Source organism: Mus caroli, chromosome 13 (assembly GCF_900094665.2).
Source record: "Mus caroli chromosome 13, CAROLI_EIJ_v1.1, whole genome shotgun sequence".
In the NCBI taxonomy this organism is placed as follows: domain Eukaryota; kingdom Metazoa; phylum Chordata; class Mammalia; order Rodentia; family Muridae; genus Mus; species Mus caroli.
Genome location: NC_034582.1, coordinates 109,977,268 through 109,997,579, shown reverse-complemented (window position 1 = coordinate 109,997,579; position 20,312 = coordinate 109,977,268).

Below are 20,312 nucleotides of genomic sequence, written 5' to 3'. Positions count from 1 at the left end.
AGGCCGGTTTCTGCTTCCCTAACTAATGCAGTCTCAGGTCCCGCGCAATTGGATTGGAGCAGAAGCTGTGCTCCACTCACCAGAAGTCTTAAGATCCTATGGCGGGTGTTGTGGGTATCTGGCGAGTGTCAGCGGACCCTGCGCCCCAGCTGACCCGGTCTTACTTAGTTCTTAGTTCAGTGTAGTTCTAACTTAGTAACTTAGTTCTATTGCTAGGAGGTGGTACGATGGCAAAGGCAACTTATCAAAGAGAGCATTTGATTTGGGGCTTGCTTATAGCTTCAAAGGGTGAGTCTGTGATCATCATGACAGGGAGCATGGCAGCAGAGAGGCCGGACTCTGGAGCAGTGGCTAGCTGAGAGCTTTATATTCTGATACACAGGTGGCAATAAAAAGACTTGGCTTGATGTGGGTTTTTTATCTTTTTATTTTTATTTTTTTTTAGTAGAAATGGTCAAAGCAATGGCTTTTTAATTTTGTTTTTGAGAAATAAACAGCATCTAAACGATGCAATATCATTGAATATATTAACGTAGGACAGTGGCATGTTCATTGGTCCCAGGTATAGACAGATAACCGCAGGAAAATAATGACCACTAGAAGAAAGGGAATTAGCTCTTCACAGGTATGAGCTCATTCATCAGATGCCCAGTGTAGAGTATTTAGACCTGTTATGTTTCTCTCTTTCCTTTTTTCTTCCTTTCTTTTATTATTTTATGTATTTACATTCCAGCCCTTGCCTCCTCTTCTAGTCCCTTTCCACAGTTTATCACCACATTTCCCCTCCCCTTTTCCTCCAAGAGGGTGTTCCCCACCATTCTGCTTCCTTGGGGCCTCAAGTTTCTGGAGTCATATCTTTTCCCACTAAAGTCAGACCATGCAATCCTCTGTTATATATAAATCCTCTGGAGGCCTTAGACCATCCTGTGTATGTTGTCTGGTTGGTAGCTCAGTCTCTGGAATCTCCTAAGGTCCAGGTTAGTTGAAACTGCTGGTCTTCCTATGTGATTTCCATCCACTTCCACTCCTTTAACCCTTCTCCTAATTCCTCCAGAGGGATCCCTGAACTCATTCCAATGGTTCTGTGTAAGTATCTGCATCTATCTCAGAGGACTTCCTTGCTAGGCTTTTGTCTATAAACATGTTATAACATTAGTAATAGTGTCAAGCCTTGGTGCCCCACCCCACTGCCATGAGATGGATCCCACATTGGGCTGGTCACTGGACAGCCTTTGCTTCAGTCTCTTCTCCATTTTTGTCCCCATAGTTCTTTTTAGATAGGAACAATTCTGTGTCAGAAACCTTGATTGTGGGCTGGTAACCTCACCCCTCCACTTGGGGCCCTCTTCAAGCTCTCTCTCCCCACTGTTGGGCATTTTGGTTAAATTCACCACCATTGAGTCCTAAGAGTCTCTCATCTCCCAGGTTTCTGGGACTTTCTAGAGAGTTCCCTTGTCCTCCACCCCATGCATATTTTCATTCATTCTCCTGGTCCTCTTGGCTTCCTTCCTGTCTCCCTGGCCCCCATACCTGATCCTGTTACTCTTTTCCCTTCCCCCTCCCATCTCTCACCCAGATTCCTCCCTCTGCCTCCCATGATTATTTTGTTTCCCCTTCTAAGTGGGATTTAAGCATCCTCAATTGACTTCCTGCTTATACGTTGGAGCTAAAACCCACTTATCAGTGAGTACATACTATGTATATCATTTTAGGTCTGGGTTACCTCACTCAGGATAATATTTCCTAGTTTCACCTGTTTGCTTGCAAAACTCACGATGCCCCCTTATTTTTAATAGTTGAATAGTATTCTGTTGTGTAAATGAGCCACATTTTCTGTATCCATTCTTTAGTGGAGGGAAATCTGGGTTGTTTCCAGCCTCTGACTATAACAAGTAAGGCTGCTATGAACATAGTGGAGCACGTTCCCTTGTGGTATGGTGGAGCATCTTTTAGGTGTAAGCCTAGAGGTGGTATAGCTGTGTCTCCAGGTAGAGCTATTTCTAATTTTCTGAGGAACTGCCAGATTGACTGCCAGAGTAGTCGTACTGGTTTGCAATCCCACCAGCAATGGAAGATGTGGGATTTTTAAATCTCAAACTCTACTCCCAGTGACATAACTTATCCCACAAGACCACACCTCCTATCTTTCCAAATAATTCAACTAACTAGGGAGCAAAGATTCAAACATATGAACTTATGGAGGCTATTCTCATTCAAACCTCCACATCCACTAAAATGTCAAATGGTACATCATGTAAACAGGGTCCTGGTAGCCAGCTCCTCTTGTGTTTTCCACTAAAATTTAACAGAAGGACACTGGACTTTTTTTTTATTTCTCTCAAGAAAATAAACAAATATGTGAATAGATAGATACATCAGTAATTTTTAATACAAGAGTCAGTAGGAAGATGCAGGCTCTTCTCTCAGACCACTGACCTGGTCCAGACTTTTCTGTAATGACTAGACTCTAGGAAGAGGTTGTAGTTGAGCAGATAGTTGAAGTTTCAATGACATAATTTCTTCCAAGCCTGTACCTCAATCATATTTGCACAGAAACACCCTTCATCAGTATCTCTCATTGGGAACATGTTCTTGCCACCTTAAGAGATTGTTCTGATTAGTGAGAATTGTTTTGGAGAAATGAACCTGCTAATATATTCTAAGACTTTTGACTGCAACTTTTATATTAGTCTTACATAGTTTTGCTTTCTATTTTTACTTCAAATATCTTTGATTGAATAGAAAGCCAGAGGTTTTTATAAAGATCTTTCAAAATTCAAAACAGATTATTACAGAATAAAGAAAGGTAAATAGCTTTATGTTTATGCCTTTCTGTATTCAGTTCAAGCATTCAATTTAATCTAAAAAAATGTTCAATTAAAGTGTAAGTGCTTTGCACCCAATTTAATTCAATAGGCAATAGATGTTACAGTGCATAAGGTACCATAAAAATAGCCACGGGGAATTTGAAAAGCTTAATATATGGTCCCTGCATCACAGAGAAGAGGAGATATAATCACAGGAAATACAAAATATATAAGGCAATATGTTAAGAGATTCAGCAATTTAAATTTCAAGACCCAAAGCCTCATTTTAATTGCAAATCACATAATTGCATTTTCATGTTTTCCAATAAATGAGAGGAGTTTCTTTCTAAATCACTGTCTTGGAGGAGCTACTTGGCCAGAAAGTTTATACTGAAAGCCAGAGCCCAACATCTCTGGCATAGAGTGCTGATTCTGGATTAGTCCAGCCTCACACTACCACTTGGGTAGATTGAAAATGGCGTGTCTTGAATTAAAGAATAGAGAGGTAATTATTATGAATGACTACATTTTGAGAGAAAAGAAAGGCTTATTTTTTTCACAGCACTATGAAAACAAACCATTATGTTTCTCAAGTAAATAAATGAGAGAATTAATTTTTAAGTAATCATACATGGGTATTTAAAAAAACGCTTAGGTAATTGAAATATTTACAGAAGGAGCTATGGCTAATATGCATGGTTCAAAGACAAGGATTCTGAACAGGGCAGCTGTTGAAGATTGGAGATCACATAGTGTAAGACTCTGATGAGCCTTAGCTTACTGGGGAGCCCCGAGTGAACAATGTGGAGCTAGGGATCGATGCAAAAGCAAGAGGAATTTATTGTTCCAACAGATTGGGGTTGTCCTGCATCTAAAGGAGAGGCAGCTACCTCAGGCAGTCTGTTCAGCCAGTTTATATACAGTTTTCAGGGGTAGACTAGAGCAACAGCCACAAGGCACAATGTGATTGGCAGAACAGTGTGATATTTAAACTGGTTGGTCCTTTGGGAATGAGGTAGCAAGGGGTTTCCTTATCTGCAGGTGGCTAATGATCAGTCTGCCCTGAGGAATGTGTCTATGTGCTCTAGGCTTCTCTCATCTGCAGGTCAGTCCCTCCTGTGATCTGAGGAATGTAATTAGCCTCTCCCTGCTGGAGGGGAGGGGTGCCTTTGTGCTCTATGATCTTTTTCTTCCAGGAGGTCAGGGGTCTGGTGGAATTTTCCAAAGTTCCTGAGCTGACCTTTTCAGTGGCTCAAGGGTGATTTTTCTTGCCTGGTGTACAATCAGCTTTGGTATTTTCTCCCTGGATAGAAAGAGTCTTGCCATAGAAGTTAGTCCGGGATCCCAGTTTCTGTGAGGTAAGATTTTCTAAGTGAACTTATACCTTTAATTTAATTATGAGAAAGCTAGTTTATGCAAAAACAAAAACAAAAACAAAAACAAAAACAAAAACTACATTTTGAGCCAAAGTTCAGTTTACTGTTGGGATCCAGAAATGACATCATCAGTTTTGAAAAATAGATACTATTCACTCAAATACTTTTAATATTACAGGATTAAGTATTTATGTAAAAAATAAAGTGTGTGTGTGTGGGGGGGAGAATCACAGGAATTTGAATGTCCTACTTAGATGTAGATCCAACAGTGACTACTGGGAAATCTAGATTTCATCTAGATTGCTGCTGGGGTGTCCTGATGGTATCATACACTCACACACTCCCTACAGGGCTGAAGTGGACATTCTACCTAAGGTCAGCCAGGCTGACTCTTTTTTACCTAAGAATCTGGAATTGAAGGAATTATAAAACAGACAGGAAGCCTGTCAATGAGAGGAAATCACATAAATGGTTGTGTTGCAGTCTCAGCAACATAATCTGTCATATCAAAGGAAAGCAGGAAAAGCTGTTTAGCAATCCAAGTTTCTAGTAAACACGCATAACCCCTAGCTGAACCAGAGGCAGAAGGACCACAAGACTAAGGGTAGTTTGGTCAACACAGAATGATCCTGCTACAAAAACTAATGAAAAGAAACATTAAATCATAGCAGTTAGAATAACAACAACAACAAAAATCCCAAGTCTGACGAGTGGCATGTGAAAAGCAAGCAGCTGTATCAGAAACCCAAGGTCCTATGCTGGACAGCCATCTTAATTTGATTCCTATTATTCTGACAAACAGCATTACCTAAAGTAACTTGGGTAGGAAAGGGTTTATTTCATGGTACAGCTTACTCTCCACCATGAAAGAAAGTCAGGCCAGGAACTCAAGACAGGAACTGAAACAGAGGCCACGGAGGAGTTCTGTTTACAAGCTTGCTCTTCCTGGCTTGTTCAGACTGCTTTTTAAAACAACCGAGGATCACCTGCTCTGGTGGCACTGCCCACAGTGGGCTGCACCCACCCACATAGATTACCAATCAAGAAAACTTCCCACAATTTGTGCCCAGGCAAGTCTAATGGAAGCAATTTCTCAGGTGGGGGTTCTTCTAATGATCCCAACTTGTGCCCAGTTGAAAAACATACATACATACACACACACAAACACATGTGTACCCACAATCAGCATAGTATTTGAGGTTGCCAGTGAACACGTGTCTATAGGCCAGAAAGATAGTCCCATATTTCCAGTGGAGTTACCAATGGTAAATCAGAAGCGCCCTGCATGTATGACACAAGGAGTGGTGGCAATGTCTACTTGGAAGTGAATAAGATCAGGCCAACATAAATATCATATGGTCGCCTCAAGATACAACTGTAGAAAATCTGTATCTATAAGATGAGGAGGCTAGTTGGCCACTGGACTTAGTTTTACTTGTACTGTATTGATGGTACTACCAACCCTTGACTACGAACCACTGGTTAGGCTTAAAGAATCTTCCAACCACAGGAGGGCAGGAAGTTGAGCTGGGCATTTCACTTTGAGGTGGAGTGCTTCCATCGTATGTGAGGACCTGGTTCAACTCCTGGTACTGAGAAATGAGAGAGAGGGGGAACATCTCCAAGGTGGTGCTTTATAAATGTTGACCAAAGAAGAAAACACAATCAAAGTTTTTCATTCCAGCGCACTGGTATCTTGAGGAAAAAAATGGCATTCAGTTCCCAAGGAGTCGTGACAGCTATGGCTAAGCAAGTCACCTTCTCAAGTCCCCAACTGTTCATTTGTCACTATCTGGACAAGAGGATTCATGTGGTATTGCTGCACCAGAAATCTTTATTTCTGTGAAATTATGAACATCTTCCATTTGTTCTGGTTCTTTAAAAACATTATGAAAGTATTCCGTGGCAACAAATTCATTGATGCGCTGTTTCTCCTGTGTGTAGGATTTGCTATTTATATACTTTATTACAAATCAGCATTTATTACAGTTTTTCTTATAAGATGAAGTGCAAGGGGCCACTTTTCCTAACAGATTTCAAAAAAGTATGTTTTCTTTTAACTATAAACGGGGAAAAATGGTGTGGTGAAATGAATCTTTCCTTTATGAAGTACAGGCCCTCAAAGCTATTATAAACATTTCTTTGGTACATGTCGGTGCCTCGGCATCGGGGAAGAAGTAATTTAGCTGTTGTTGAAACTCTGATTTGTGTTTGCTGAAGTGTTCCAGGGGCCCCTTTATGGGAGCCTTCCTCAAATTCTTACCAACAGTGGAAGTGCTCCAACTGAGGTCTGAAAAATGAAGGGCTGGTAAGTGAAGTGCAAGAGTCTAATAAATACACCTGTGCCTTTGAAAGACTGCAGAACATTACGTCCTTCATAAATCCCAGCTGGCCACTGGAGTCAAAGAAAAACAAGAGTGGAGACACAAGAGTGCAGGAAGAAAAAGGAAAAAGAAAAAAAAAAGAAGGTCTTCACTGTAAAAACCAAATCAATCAGGAGTACTGTAAAAGGTTGTTTGTCCTTTGTAGGATCAGTTGGGTGGCTTAGGGCCTGCCTTGAAGGAAGCAGAGTATGTTTGGAACCATCTCTTTTGTTGCCAAAGTATGACAAGACTTCTTTCCTGGGATTTAATTTTTGTGTGTATTAAAGCATGGTCCTAGATGTTTGAACCTGACTTGAGAATGAATTGCAGACTCACAGGTTCTGGTGTAGGACCAGAATTCTTCAGGCTTTTGAGTTACTTTCCTTTTAAAGTCACAGTGGCCTAGCATTCTATGGTCACTCAGATAAGATTGTAGATCTGCAGTTCTCAACCAGTAGGTCTTGATCTTTTGGGGAGTTTTGAGGTTTATTTCCAACCTATTGGATATTTGCATGACAATGCATATCAGTAGCAAAATTACAGTTGTGAAGTAGCAATGAAAAAAATTGTATGGTTGGGGGGGGTCACCACAACCCAAGGAGATGTATTAGAGTGTCACAGCACTAGGAAGGTTGAGAACCACTGCTGTAGGATGTGAGAGCTAGGAGCATTTGACTGTCACGTGAAGAAAGGCAGTGGGGATCTAAAAGGAGAGAAGAGACAGGAATATCTAGGAGCCTGATGACAGCATTCACGAAATGAGTATTGCTTATCTTTAAGGAGTCAGTATTGAATCTTGGGAATTGTGAGGAATAACGGTAGTTTTTTTTGAGAAAAGAATGAGAACAATAAAAGGTTTCACTGAGTAGCAGGGGAGGTGGTACTGAGTATTGGTTAAGGACATAAATATAAGAGCCCGTAGTGTGTTGGTTTGAATCAGAGATGTTTTGTTGGCTGGCTGTGAGTGTCAATTACCTTATTTTCAAGGTGTGGTCATGTCAAAGGGTTTCAGTGGCATGCAGCAATGATAAATTTTCAGCTTTTCCATATAATATTGGTACCTGTCTCATGAGCCTGGCTTACTTCACTTGGAATGGCTACCTCCTTGCTCCATCTGCATTGGAGCAAACAACAGAACTTCATTCTTTTCATAGTTAAATAGTATTCCAGGGTACACGCGTGTCACACTCTATTGGTCCACCATCAGCTGGCAGAGCTTCAGTTGTTTCTACATCTTTGTTATTGTGCTGAATGATGTAATAAGCAGATATCTCTTGGTGTAGTGATTTCATTTCCTTGTGCCTATACTCAGGGAGGAATGTTATAGTGGCATGGGGATGTTGTCAGTTAGATCTTCTGCCAGCCTGTCTTTCAGTCACTCAGCAGCAGCAGCTTACATCATTACCTGCACTGCCAGGTGCAGTACATTTCCACTGTCTCTGAGTTGCCTATTTCCCTGTTCAACACATGTAGCCTTTAAAATGTCCCCAGCCACCTGAGATCACTGCTTCTGTCTCATTCATTCCCCATGTCTTTTGTTTTCTCTCTCTGTCTGTCTGCACCTCTTTCTATCTCTGTCTCTCTGTGTGTCTGTCTCTTTGTCTGTCTCTATCTCTGTCTCTCTGTCTCTGTCTCTCTTTCTCATGTCCCTACCCTGCGATGGCCTTTTGCTCTCCCCACTTCTCCAATATGTGTTAGATCTGTTGTGTGGCAAGATCTCTTAGCTGCACACCTGGGCCCCACCTTCCCGGATACCTCCTGCCCCTTGATACTAACAGGAGGGTTTGATGGGTCATAGAAGATTATTATTTTGCTGCTGTTGTTGTTTAGAAATCTCCATACTGTTTCCCACAATGCTTGTGTTAACACACTCCCCTTAACCTGTGTGCGATGGTTCTTTTTCATCCTGACCACCCCCCGTAGTCTTTAGTCTTTTAGATAGTAGCCATCTTTCCAGGGTAAGTTGATAACTCATTGAAGACTTTAATTTGAATTTTTGATAATTGGTAATAATGAGATTTTTTCATATATGTACATGTAATATACATATACATATTGGTTATTTGCATGTTCCCCACCTCCAGCATTGTCCATTTAGGTTGATTACTGCCCATTATTAATCAGATTGTTTACTTTTTCCTATTGCATTTAGGAGGGGTTTTTTGTTCGTTCGTTTGTTTTATCAGATGTGTACTGTGCAAAACTTTCTCCCATCCTGAGCACTGTTCGTCTCACTGCTGTTTTCTTTGAAGAGTGTTTTATTTTATTTTATTTTTTTATATACTTTGCCCTTCTGTGTTTTGAGAGTCTTCTTCCAGAAACTGTTGCTCATTCCAGTGTCTGGAGGCATTTCCCCTGTTTTCTTCTAGTACTCTGTCTTTGATTTACTTTGAGTTAACCTGTTAAATAACTAGTAAGAAGGTAGGGGTTAATTTCACTCACTAAGTGTAGACATCCCATTTTCTCAGCACCTTTTACTAAAAAGATAGTCTTTTGTTCAATGCATGTTTTTGGGATGTTTGTCAAGACTCAGTTGGCTCTACATGCATAGTTCCTGTCTACACTTTGAGCTCCTCTGTCCATGTAGTGTTTGTCCTAGCATAAGAACTACTTAACCACAGTTTCAGTTAATCTTCAAAACTAATATCTGCAGTAGGTTTATGAAGTCCATTTCATTAATGAGTTACCTGATGGGTAGAGATGGGGCCTAGCAAACACATAAGTGGATGCTCACAGTCAGCTATTGGATGGATCCCAGGGCCCCCAATGGAGGAGCTAGAGAAAGTACCCAAGGAGCTAAAGAGATCTGCAACCCTGTAGGTGCAACATTATGAACTAACCAGTACCCCAGAGCTCTTGACTCTAGCTGCATACGGATCAAAAGATGGCCTAGTTGGCCATCACTGGAAAGAGAGGCCCATTGGACACGCAAACTTTATATGCCCCAGTACAGGGGAACGCCAGGGCCAAAAAAATGGGAATGGGTGGGTAGGGAAGTGGGGGGGAGGGTATGGGGGGACTTTTGGGATAGCATTGGAAATGTAATTGAGGAAAATAGGTAATAAAAAAAAAAAAAGAATGAGTCTGCATTCTTTTTCTGGCATTCCAAACTCCCAGTGGAATGAGCATAGCTTTAGAAGCCTTATCATTGAAACCATAACGTGAAGCAGAAAGAGTTGATTTGAACCTTGAGACAATCAGTAAGCACTTATATCTTGTATCTTCTTCAACAAGTCACTTAACTCCCCTGGATCTTAGTCATTTCTAAAAAAATTCCTTGCAATTAAATGAAGGGACTATAATATGTAAGAAATTTATGCTTATTATATTTCTTTCAGTAGTAACGATTGTCTTTGGGGACAAGGCCTCTAGAAAGCCTCTTAATTTTAATTATCTCTAGGATGTACATGAACTTGGCTGCTAGTGCAGTAACTGGTCTTTAATGAAGATTTTGGTTTCTGTGAGAACCAGAATCTTTGGGCTCCATAACAAGGAAAGACCGGAAGTGAATCACTCCTATCAAAGTGTATCTGATCCCACCCGTGGCTCATCGACTACCTCTTGAACTCATGAGTACCCGACTACACAGAAGTTCAGGGACATTTAACAGCAATCTGACATTAATACAAGGAGAGTCAGAACTAGGATTTTAATCCCTGTATCAATGTATCAATGCAAATTTGAAGTATCACTTTAGACAGAATACTGCCTACTACTACTGGGAGAAAGATGCAAGAGTCATTATTTTCGTCATTTCATCAGGTTTCTGTAAGGATTGCACACACACACAGACACAAACACACACACACACACACACACACACACACCTCTGCTTATCCTTCACACTGTACCTATGCCTAAGCATTTTCCTTTATAGGATTAGGTGTGCTGTATCTCTTCTCTTTTGTCTTTATGTAACTCATTGGGCTACCCACACTATTAATCTATTTTATTTTCTATTGTTGAGGATGAAACCCAGGGCTCTGTGCTTAATTAATTTATGTCACAACACTGAACCACATCGACTGCTCCCGACTTTTTGACCAGGTGCCTTATCATGTGGTCTAGACAAGCTTTGAACGTGTTGTATAGGCCAGGCTATCCTTATACTCCTCCTGCTTGGTCTCTTTGCTGAGATCCCAGGGTCTGCATCTATACCTGGCTCTACAAATGACTAGTCAGTCACTAGAGGAAAAAATAATCTCAGCTTGCCACTTCCCTATTCACAAACCTTCCATGACTCCTCTGGTTGGTGGAGGTAAGCCTACAGGACTGAGGCCTGTTAGGACTGGTAAATGACATGTGACAGAGATAACACAGACTTCAGATCTGTGAGCTCAAAAAATATTTTTCATTTAATTTTTTGACTTTTTCAATTTATATCCCACTCACCATCTCCCTCCCATCAACCTCTCCCAAAGTCCTTCCCCCCTTTTCCTCCCCTTCTCTTCTGGGAAGGTGGGGACTTCCTGTATACACACACACTGGCACTTCAAGTCTCTGAGAGGCTAGGTGATTCATCTCTCACTGAGGCCAGATAAGGCAATCCAGCTACTAGAACATATCCCACATACAGGCAACAGCTTTTGGGATAGCCCCCACTCCAGTTGTTCTGGACCCACATGAAATTCAAGCTGCACCTCTGCTATATATATATGAACGGGAAGGCCTATGCCCAGCCTGTGTATGTTCTTTGGTTGGTGGTTCAGACTCTGAAAGTGGTAAGGGTCCAGGGTAGTTAACTCTGTTGGTCTTCCTGTGGAGTTCCTATCCATTTCAGGATCCACAATCCTTCCTGCTATTCTTCCAGAAGAACCCTCAAGCTCCAGTCACTGTTTGGCTGTGGGTATATGTATTTGTCTGAGTCAGCTGCTGGGTGGAGTCTCCCAGTGGACAACATGTTCTTGTCTGCCAGAATAACAGAGTATCATTAATAGTGTTAGAAATTGGTGCTTGCCCAGGGGATGGGTCTCTAGTAGGGCTGGTTATTGGTTGGCCATTCCCTCAGTCTCTGCTCCCACCCCCACCCCCCATGTCTGCATTACTGTAGACAGGATAAATTTTGGGTTGAAAGTTTTGTGGGTGGGTTGATGTCTCTATCACTCCACTGGGGTTCCTGTCTGGATACAGGAGGTGCCCCCAATGATTCTTGGGCACATCCCTTGTTCCAGGCCGTGTCTCATCCTGGAGATGCCAAAGTTCTTAATTGTACGCACAGAGTCCTTTGTATTCCCAGTTATCTGTCCTTGTTTCTTTATTTATCTCCAGTTGAGGCTGCTCAATGCTCAAACAGATCCATCAGGGTTTCTGACTCCTTCTCATGTCTTTCCATGTCTGCTGTCTTTGTCCTACTGCTCAGTGAATGCCAGATTCCCCATTCCTCTCTTGTAGGGATAGCAGTTACAATGATACTGATGTCCTGGGATGCCTTCCAATCTACTTCCCCTATGTGATGGTTTGTATATGCTTGGCCCAGGGAGTATCACTATAAAAAGGTATGGCCCTGTTGGAATAGGTGTGTCACTGTGGGTGTGGGCTAAAAATACTCATCCTAGCTGCCTGGAAGTCAGTCTTCTACTAGCAGCCTTCAGATGAAGATAGGGAACTCTCAGCTCCTCCTGTACCATGTCTGCCTGGATGCTGCCATGTTCCTGTCTTGATGATTCTGGACTGAACCTCTGAACCTGTAAGCCAGCCCCAATTAAATGTTGTCTTTTATAAGACTTGCCTTGGTCGTGGTGTCTGTTCACAGCAGTAAAACCCTAAGATACCCCATGTAGCCCACTTTTCCCTGAGGGAACTTTTATGTTAGGCCAATTTTTATTCTTTTTTGGGTTTTATTTATTTTTTATTATGTGTATGCATTTGTGTCTCTGTGGATGCATGTTTATAAGAGTGTAGGTGCCATAGAGACCAGAGGTGCCTGATTCCCTGGAGCTGGAATTATAGGTGGCTGTGAGCCATCCAACATGAGTGCTGGGAATTTAACTTGTGTCTTCTGCAAAAGCAGTAAGTTGTTTTATAGGCAACCACCCCATTCCTGATATTCTTTTTCTTAATGTAAGGCATCTTCGATGTGTCTAATAATAACTGCCCCTTCTCCACATTCGTGTCTTTAATCCCTTCCATGTTACAGAGTTTGATCATTCCCCACCTGTTCCCTTTACCACCTCACTGACGCCTGGAGTGGAGAACACTTGGCCTTGTGTTCCCTCCACAGCTCTGAATTCTGTTTTTTTTACAGTTTCCTTCTTAAACACTAACATGGCTGACTTTTAAAGGTGGCTTTCTAGTTTCCTATCAAATTTTTTTATTTACTATTTTTTGCTATCAATTTTATAAATTCTCCCCTTTACATGATTTTTTAAAAACTCATTTCTCTAAAAGTCCAAATTAAATATAAATTACCTGGGTAAGATGCTGGGAAAGAGAAAGAGTGTAACAGGATTTTGTTTTAGCTGATGAATTTTATTACTTCTTGAGTTGATGAAGTGATGGACTCCATAAAAATCACTATTTCACATTACTAACAATGTGATTTTTCCACCTGCTTCAAGAGATTCTTGACAACCCCATCAGGATGGGAAATGAAGCAGAAGCAATGGGTCCTTGCTCTCCTCTTTAAATTAGCGGGAGAGAAGCAGGCATGTTGTGTTGCTCCCCTGACCACTTCTACTGGCAGATAAATAGATGCATAAGATTAACACATCTCTTACTTTCAATCCAGGGAGCTTGCTCCCCACTATAACCAACTCAGCAGAAGGGATAGAAGGGATGCTGTGTCACCTTAGAAACCAATGGTTTTTTTTTTGTTTGTTTGTTTGTTTGTTTTTGGTTCTTTTTTTAATGGACTGGCACCTTCTACTTTCCATCTTTTGTAACATTAACACCCAGGAACAGACTATTAAACTGTGAAGTCCAAGCAGAGGAGACACCCTCCAGGAGACTATGGGAGGGCATCAAAAGAGTTTCATGCACAATCTCCCTGGCCTGTGGCTGTGCCCTTGGGAAGTAGAAACTCTGAAGCTGCTAAAGCCATTCCTGCTGAGGCTTCAAGGAACACATGTGATCAGTTCACACACAACCCTTTCTAGACTACTAAGACAAAGAAAGGAAGAAAGAAAAAGAGAAGGAAAGAAGGAAGCAAGGAAAAAGAAAGAAAGAAAGAAAGAAAGAAAGAAAGAAAGAAAGAAAGAAAGAGAGAGAGGAAGAAAGAAAGAAAGAATAATTTTTTAGGCAGAAGAGATAAATACTAAATGGAAAAAATAACACTTGAGTATCAGAGGATTTGTTAGCAGAATCCAGTCGGATTCTTTAAAAATGAGCCACCTGGATGAAGGACAGTGTTGTGTTCCCCTGAGAAATCTGCTTCTGTAAGATGCTATGGCGGGAGGAAGCACTGCTTAATCAAGAGAAGCTGCTGTGCTAAGCAGAGCGACACAGCAGGGAGCTGTAGGGCATGAGGCTGCCCAGGGTATCAGCTGATAGATCACACAGTCTTTTGGGCCATAATAACAACTTTCAATTTTAATCCTAAAAAAATGAGGTGACATTCAAGCCTGGTTTTGAGAAATGGAATGATCCCATGGATGTTTTTAAAAGATAAATTGCAAGAAAAAAATAGTTTTGGGGCACTGCAAAAGGTAAACTAGGTATTCCTTTGCTACAATTTGAACATGAAATATTCCTCACAGGTTTTATATATATATATACATATATATATATATATATATATATATATATATATATATAATGTGTGTGTGTGTGTGTGTGTGTGTGTGTGACTTGGTTGCTGGTCAGCTTTCAGGAAATGGTTGAATTTGGAGGACTCTGACATAACCATTCAATTGATTAGATCCTTGATAGATTCATAGTATAATGGCATTGTTTGGAAATGGTCAAAGTAAGCAAGCTGTGTGGCCTAACTAGATGATGATTATCATTGCGGATATGCCTCTGAAATGTTATTTCTAGTCCTTGCTCTATGGATCTTCTATTTCCTGTCTGCCTTGATACACTTGGCCTCCCCCATCACACAACCTCTCCTCCCCACTAGGACAGTCTGGCATACTTCAGGTCCCAAGCAATGGATTCCACCAAACTTGGAGTGTGATCTCTGAAACCAAGAACCAGAATAAGTAATTTTCCCCTTAAGTTGTTTTTCTTGGGTATTTGCCATAGTTATAAAAGAGTCTGAATAGCACGACCTTTTAACAGACTGAAGACCAGTATGAGGAAGAGTTGGGGTGCAGCAGCAACCCTACCTACTTCATTGAAGTTTTTTTCTATGTCCTTTCTTGCAGTGATGGTGAACATAATGAAGAGCCCCTCCTCTCCTCCAACACAAACCTGCACCCTGGAGACAGGATATTGCCTAGCTCTATTTTTCTTGTGTGAAGAATCATATGACAGGGGTAGGAACAAAGAAGAGAGAATGATGTACTTCCCCCCCCCACACACACACACAGGAAGTTAGGTAGGTAGCAGGCACCTTCTTGCCCACCAGTAAAGAAACAGAACTGATTATTCTGTAGGTGGCTTTCCCCTTTTCAGTTTTCAACTAATCAGCAGCCTGCTGTGGTGGTGAGAGATGCTAAATTGCTGAACCTGCTGCCTTTCAGATGAGAGCACCTGCACTCAGGGCCCTAAATAACTGATGGTTATTTTTCCTGTGGACTGAGCTGTTGATCCTTATGTTCTCACCAAATGCTAATTTAGTGATTACACTGTGTCTGCTCGAATTATCATTGTAATTTCAGTAGAAAAGCTTCTGTTTGGCCAGAACAAAAAAAAAGAAAGTATGCATTTTTTACCTAAATAAAATTTTTTTGACTGTATCCTCCGAAGTAAAAAAAAAAAAAAAATCCCCAAAGAAGAAACACATTATAATTGTTTACCATTTCTTCTACTTGAATATATATAACTGTAAGTCTGTCTTAGTGTTCTGGAAAACAAGTATAGGGCCAAGTTTGACAGAAATTACTCTAAGCACAGCATGCAGTATCCAGAGGCAGGTTAGCCTGGGCCACATAGGGAGACAATATCTCAAAACAAACAAGGCACACTGCACAAAAGATTAGAGTATAGCTGCCATCCATTTCGTCTTAATCATAATCAAATAAGCCCTATTCCAACATCATCATATGTTTCAAGCTGCACTAGAGGTCTTATAGCACCTGTTAGCTTTCAAAGAATTGACCTTACAAATCCCAAACTTAACTTTCTCATGAAATTATTTCAGGATTACTTCAGTGCTCAGGAAATGAGACATATTTGAGAAGTCAACATGGATGTGGAAGGCTTTTTCTCTTAAAGGCACAAGACATTCTCTCTTCTGCAAACCTTTGACATAGTTGTATATAAACACATGTGTATTTCAAATAGCTGGCTCCCACTGAACCATCTTGCTCAGTCCAGTTCCTCTGAGTAACTGTTATCTTTTGATAGTTTGGTTTCCCATGACATCTAGATCCTATACTCAGATCATGCATGTATGATTCATGTTTCTTTTCAGCTGCATAAATTTGTAAATGGAATGTCACACCAATGAAATATTCCCTTTCCTTTGCTCCATTATTGCCAACCTTAAACTTATAATAATGTGACAAATGCCCACCGTTTGTAGGAAAGCTTAGCAGATATGTTAAACATATGTAGGTTTTTGAAGGAGGGGCAGGATAAACAAAAAATGAAGCTGGTCCTTACCACAGACCCAGGGAAAGGCTTAGTAATTTAACTAGAACTGAAGCAGGAGGTAGAACACAGGTAGTGTTTGGGAAATTTCTCTAGAGATTGGCAAAGGTTCCTTGCCACATATCCAGGTGACTCTTTCTTCACCACGCAGAACACTGGGGATTCTGTATACTCTGATGCAGGGGAACTACTTGACAATCGGGGCACGTTGTAAACTAAGTTTCATGAACCAAAAGGAGACTCTCCTGCCAACACCTACCTCTTTGAAGAATTTTGTGACTGATCTATACAAGGTAGATGTCTGGGAGACAATATTCTAAACAAATGAAGTAATTCCAGAGTGAGAAAACCAATTATTATCAATAATTTTAAGGGTCCTTACTGATATGGCCATATCCCAACTGAATCCCTCTGTGATGTTAACCACTGGCAGAGTCCTGCTAAGCACTTAGGGCTTCCAGTCAGCATTATACTAAATTTTAGGAACTCTGTCCTGAAGTCAGAGATGAAAACCACTATAGGAAAGAAAATTAATTTGGAGGACTAAGAAATCATTCTTGGCATACAAGGAAACATCAGGACAATGTTTTTAAGACCCATTAAGACCAAATTTATGATGTTGTTGTGGAAGTATGGCCTTCCACTGGAGCATGGCATGTATCGATGGATACATATTTAGAGAAAACTGCCTCTTCCTCTTCCAGTAGATATCAATTGCTATTTACTCCATGGGGAGGGGTGGGATTGTGTGACTACCTTTCCTCACCATTTTAGGACTTGTCTGGTTTGGGCTCAATTGAGTTTTGTACATGGGGTCAGAATATGTTTCCCTATATGCATGCTTCCTTGCTCTGTCCATTGGATAATGTTTCCTTGCAGGAATCCAGCAAGCAGCAATCCACCACCTCTGGCTCATATACCCTTTCTGAACCCTCTTTTCAAAAGATCCCAGAACCCTGGGAGAGAGGTACATATTCCCTTTACGCCTGAATATTTTACAGCTTCTTATTCCCTGCCTTTTCAAAAGTTGTGGATCTCTGTACTAAGTACTATCCACTGTAAAAAGAAGATGGGGGTTTTGTGATGCACTGATCTATAGATATAATAATGAGTCATTAGGAGTTATTTTTAGATGGTGTAAGGTGAGGGTTTAATGTCATTGTCTTGTATCTGCATTTTGATCAGTTGTAAAGGGATCAACCATTGCTCCTCCATACCATCTTGGCAATTTGTCAAATATTCAGTTAACTACACATATGTATGAGTTTTCTGGTTTCTCAGTTGCCTGTTCTCTCCTTGCCTCTATGTCAGTGCTCTGCATAATGCTGTCTTAGTTAAATGTCACTATATATTTTGAAATCTGGTGCCTCTAATGGTCCAAGGGCAGGAGCAAACACTTTAAGTAAAGAAAACATGCAAATGACCCCAGGGTATATTGAAAAAAATCCTGTGTATAACTAATTAAAGTTAGGCAAATTAAAGTGGCAACACGACCTGTTATCTCTAAGGCTTGTTTCTACTAAAACAAACCAAACCAAACAAACAAACACAGTAATTCTAATAATACAAAGAAATGCTAGTAGTGTTTGGATAAATTTGGACCTTTGCACACTGCTGGTGGAATGCTATAAAAGTTATTGTGGAGGTTCCTAAAAAATTAAAACTACAGCTACCATGGATTCCAACAGTTCTTCTGGGCATTTATCCAGAAGAACTGAAATAACTCTTATTTTCATTGTGGCATTATTCACCATAGCTAGAGTGTGTAAACAACCTAAATGTCCTTCAACAGATGAATGGATGGAGAGTATGTGATCTAAATATATAATACAGTGCTGCTCAGCTTTGAGAAATAAAAAAGGAAATACTCTCATAAATATCAGCCTGGATGAGCCCTGAGACCATTATGTTAACTTAAATAAGCCAGTCACAGAAAGGATAATTCTGCATTATACTATTTATGAGAGATATTTAAGACCATCTTATTCAGAGAATCAGAGTGGAATGGTAATTACTAAGGACTCAGTACACAGGGAATTGAGGGGTTCCCAAACAACAGGCATGGAGTGTCAGTCAAATATGGCAGAAGAGACTCAAAGATACTGCCAGGCTCTCTATTTATAGTTAATAGTTACAAAGAGTAGCTAAAAAAAAAATATTGGATTTGTTATTACCACAATAATAACAAAATTAAGGGAAGAATTTTTCTAACAAAATAATGAAATAAATCAAAATTAGAGAAGAGTGGAACCAAGAGCATGAAATAGTGTTAGAGGGTGGTACCTGTCCCAGGATGGCACAGCAACGAAATCAAATTAAGGAGGAGGTCTTCTAGGAAGAGGGCAAACTCAAAATCAATGCACTTTTTTTTTTTTGAAAACTAAGATATATAAAACGACAATGAGCTATCACTGTTTTTCTATAAATTATCTAGTTGTCAGAGACTCATCAGTAGGCAAATGTGGCAGAGAGAAAACCCTAAGGGCCACCACAAAGCCCAGGTTGCAATACTCTGCGCCAGTCCCAAGTCTTGTTTTGCAAACACGGCTGGCTTGCAGAGCTCTGTTTGTTTTTCCCAACACACTGGCCTATTGCCTAGGTCCATGATTATAAACCTGCAGTTAATACCTTGTGAGACGATGCAGGGGCCTAGCAAACACAGGAGTGGATGCTCACAGTCAGCTATTGGATGGATCACAGGGCTCCCAATGGAGAAGCTAGAGAAAGTACCCAAGGAGCTAAAGGGATCTGCAACCCTATAGTTGGAACAACATGATGAACTAACCAGTACCCCGGAGCTCTTGTCTCTAGCTGCATATGTATCGAAAGATGGCCTAGTCGGCCATCACTGGAAAGAGAGGCCCATTGGACTTGCAAACTTTATATGCCCCAATATAGGGGAACGCCAGGGCCAAAAGAATGGGAATGGGAGGGTAGGGAAGTGGGGGGCGGTATGGGGGACTTTTGGGATAGCATTGGAAATGTAATTGAGGAAAATATGTAAAAAAAAAAATACCATGACATGAGTCCATTGGGCCTCTGATACTTTTGTACTGCCCTTTGACTGAATATCCCCTTCTGATCTCCCGTAAGAATGTCCCTGGATTTCCTGTTCTATTAACAGCTTCCCTCTACATTTCTTTTAGCACTAGGAATGGTTTCTGTAATGCTAGTGATGCCAGATCAAAGAGCAGGTGTGATCCACAATCTTCCTTCCCACCCGCTTCTTTCAACGAAAGAAATCTGCACCTATATTTAGGTTCCATCATTTGAGGAATTCTCGCTGTCGCTGTCAATAATCTCAGGAAAGTTTTAAGGATGGTTACAAACTCCATCAGTAGACATGATATGCCTTTCCTCCTAATGGATCAGTAAAAAACAAGCAAGCAACATAGAAAGGCTGTGAGTTTGGCTGTTCCTTAGGGATGTTAATAGGGACAGATCTTATTACCTTAAAAATATTATTATCTCTTACTTTCAATGAGTTTGTAATGTTGATGAATTAGATGTGTTGAACCAAGGATTTTTTTCATCAACCTAATTTCCTTTTGTGGTCATTTTAGTTTAGAGGTTGGTTCTTTGCCTTTTATTTTATCAATGTTTGAGAATTTACCACACACATACATGTTTTGATTTAATACAACTCCCCATTCCCTCTGCCCTTATTCCTCTCCAACTCTCTTGACCATAAGTTTCTCCTAACTTCATATATTCTTTTCTATTGGACTGAGAAAATGGAAAGACACCTCATGCTCATGGATTGGTGAATTAATATTGAGGTAATGACCATTTTACAAAAATCTATTTATAAATTCTATGCAATCTCAGACAATATCCTTATTCCATTCTCCTCAGAAATAGAAGGAAAAAAATGTATTCTAAAACCCACATAGAACCACAAAATATCTCAGATACAGTCTTAGCATCTCTCTTGCTGCAATGAAACATCATGACCAAAAGCAAGTCGGGGAGGAAAGGGTTATTTGGTTTACACTTGAATGTCTCTGTTCATCATCAAAGGAAGTCAGGACAGGAATTCAAACAGTGTAGGAAACTGGAGGCAGAAGCTGATG